Below are 3,144 nucleotides of genomic sequence, written 5' to 3'. Positions count from 1 at the left end.
TTTTCCTTTTTTTTTTTTTTTTCTTTTTTTTTTTAGCATCCTATAATTACAATCTTCATTCGCTTTCAATATTAATTGCCGGCTGCCACAACAATTTCGAGCGGCAATATTAGCGCTATAATAACGAGTTAATGGCTTCATCGCGATACAAAGGGTGGAATTCGCAATGGCGTGATTTTCCCCGGATCTCTAAAGATCAGTTACTGGCGAAATCAAATTTTTAATCGGGTCTAGACGCGATCGTAAATTGATCCCGAAGTTGATAAAGAGATTGGTAAATTTCTTACTTAAAATTGTATTAATTGAAAAATTAGTAAGAAAAATTGATGAAGATAAATAAAATTAAAGATAAGCCTTCACGAAACGGTCGATTAAATGGCGAAAGAAGGAAATTATGCAAGTTTCGAGAGAATCGTTTCTTTTAGGTTATTTAATAGACACTTTGGAGAGATGGCTCTCTTCTACTTTGATTAATGTTTTTTACATTAAATTGCACCGGCTCTCAAGTTAAAAAACCTTCATTTTTAAGCTCGTTTCTCCGAGATATATTCGCTCAATCTGCACTTTAATTTCTTTTTCTTAATTACGCTAATATTTATATTCGTTTAATCGAGTATAGGAAAGATTTTTTCCTTTTTTTCCAACTTTATTTTATTCGATTAAAACAAACGAATGAACATTATGTTATATTGGATAACGGAGGAAAAATAAAATAGAAAATTTCTAAAATTTCTATTCGTTTAATCACGTATAGAAAGAAGTTTTTCAGCTTCGTTAGAAAAACTAATTTTAATTCGATTAAAATATCTATAGCTTTATATATATATATATGTAAATAAATAAAAAATTTTCAATTCTATAAGCAAACATGTATAATCCAATGTATAATCCGAACGATTACAAGTAACTCGAAAAACAAAATATTATTATCAATTCATTTCAATCTTCATTTACATCAGCACTCATCGAATTGAAAAACAAAGTTTTCCTTCATCTTAGAATTACAAATAATACACGATAAAATTCGATAATATTTCAATTTTTTTTCTATATATCCACAATATTACTCGTACTCGTCATATTTTAGAAACAAATATTATTAAATTTCAATCGCGAGAACGAATTTAAAAACGGCGTACACGATCATTTTGAAATTTAAATCTGCTAAATATATGCATACGTACGCATAATTTTATCGCTTATATATCAATTTTTATCGATCTCTCCCCGAATTTGCATAACCACGTAGAGCACCAATGATTATTTTAACTCGAGGTGAACGGATTGAAACGTAATACCATTTGGTCGCGCGTAAAAACTCGTTCGAGAAACGCGCACGATATCTATACACGTAGCTAGTTCCATCTTCTTCTTCTTCTTTCCCGCGATCAAAAATTTTCAAGCATGGGGAAAAAACCGTTCCAATCCTATTCGAGCGTGGTTTTTGCTCCGCACAAAAGAAGGAAAACGTGTAACGTGCCGTCGAAACGGACGTAGAAAGGCCCTTCTTCTTCTTCTGTCTCCGCAAATGGATATCTCGGGAAGATTCACGAGAAGCACGGACATCTAATAAAGGTATCTAATAAAGGTAGTTTGAAATTCTCCGCAAGTGCACTAGCTCTCCCCGAAAAATCGAATAATCCAAGGTGGTGTATATGTGTGTATATATATATATGTGTGTGTGTGTGTGTGTGTGTGTGTACACACTCGACGTCTCTCTTTCCTCGTCGTTGCCATGATACTTTATCCACGAAGTTGGAGGTTGGTGGTTTAAGTCAAAACACGGATACGTGGCACAATCACCGGGGGCGATTTCTCAAGTCTCGAAACCGAGTTTCAAATACTTTCACGAAGACGAATGGGTTTGGAAAAAGGCCGTCGCTTTCAGCCAGGAAAAGCGCGCCAACGAAAACTGATTGAACCTTTAAAAATCACCGACTCTTATGGGGGGAGGGGAGGCGTTGTTTCGGATAGATTTCCATCAGAATGTTGATGGAAATACGTTTTTATGTTTTCCTTCTTTGGTTGGACAGATTCTTTTTGATTTATTATTTTCAATTTGGAAAAAAATCGTTTATTTAAGTAAAGAGTTGCGTGTTAGAAATTTAATAATTCGATTCCAATTCGATTTTTAATAAAGATTTTAGCGAAGATTTATTTATTTGAAGATTATTTGAAGTAGATTCTAAAAGGTATATGCGTCTTCTTTTTCTTCCAATCGTTTTTTAAACTCCTCTCGTATTTAATTTCAAAATAAACGAGAGATATTGTTTATAAAGATAAAGATTCGTGTGTTAAAACAAATAAACTTCATCTTTTTCCTTATGTTTCCTTATGTTTAATCACTTTTTAAATGATGATTAATTTAGTTTTAAAATAAGAGAGTGAAATTATTTATTGCGATTTAAATATTTTCTTTTTTTTCTTCTTCTTCTTCTTCTTTTCTCGTTTTCACTCGATCCTTAATGATTCATTGAATGTTTCTAATTTGATTTCGGCAAAGGAAAAGGGGTTATTTATTAACGAAGATTTTCGTATATTTGAAGATATCGAACGATTTCACCTTTTTTCTTCCCCCTTTGGGATATCGAAAAATGCTGATTGTTCTAGGAGGCCAGTTATTTGATTGCAAAAACTGAAGTAGCGATGTCGAAGAGAGAATTACTATCCGGGGAGGGAGGATGAAAATGTAAAAGTGTGCATGTACATCCAGTAACACGCACATGAATTTCAAATCGATCGCGGAAACCGTCGATCGCTTGTGATAAAATTTCATCACACACGTCTACATCCACTGTATCGTCCGACTTGAAGATCAAAGATAATTGGAAATAATTATTGCAAATAAATATTTCTCTTCTTATATAAGAAGATTGATCAATCTTCAGAATCGTAAAAAAAAAGCACTTGAATTCATCTCGCGGTTATCCTTTTTTGGACGATCACTCGATTCCGATGAAGATATATATATCTTCAAAAATATTTAAAATATTTTTCATCTCGAGATATCCCTTCCTTCCCTACACCATCTGTGCTTCATTTTAACATTTAACTCGGATCGAACATCCGAGATCCATTTGTTATTACAAGTCGCATTGTAATATCGATGTTGTTGCAGCGCGCACATTTTTTAACGATCGAAAC

This window comes from Apis dorsata, unplaced genomic scaffold, assembly GCF_000469605.1.
Source record: "Apis dorsata unplaced genomic scaffold, Apis dorsata 1.3 scaffold_353, whole genome shotgun sequence".
Classification (NCBI taxonomy): Eukaryota; Metazoa; Arthropoda; class Insecta; order Hymenoptera; family Apidae; genus Apis; species Apis dorsata.
Note: the sequence above shows the minus strand (reverse complement) of the source record.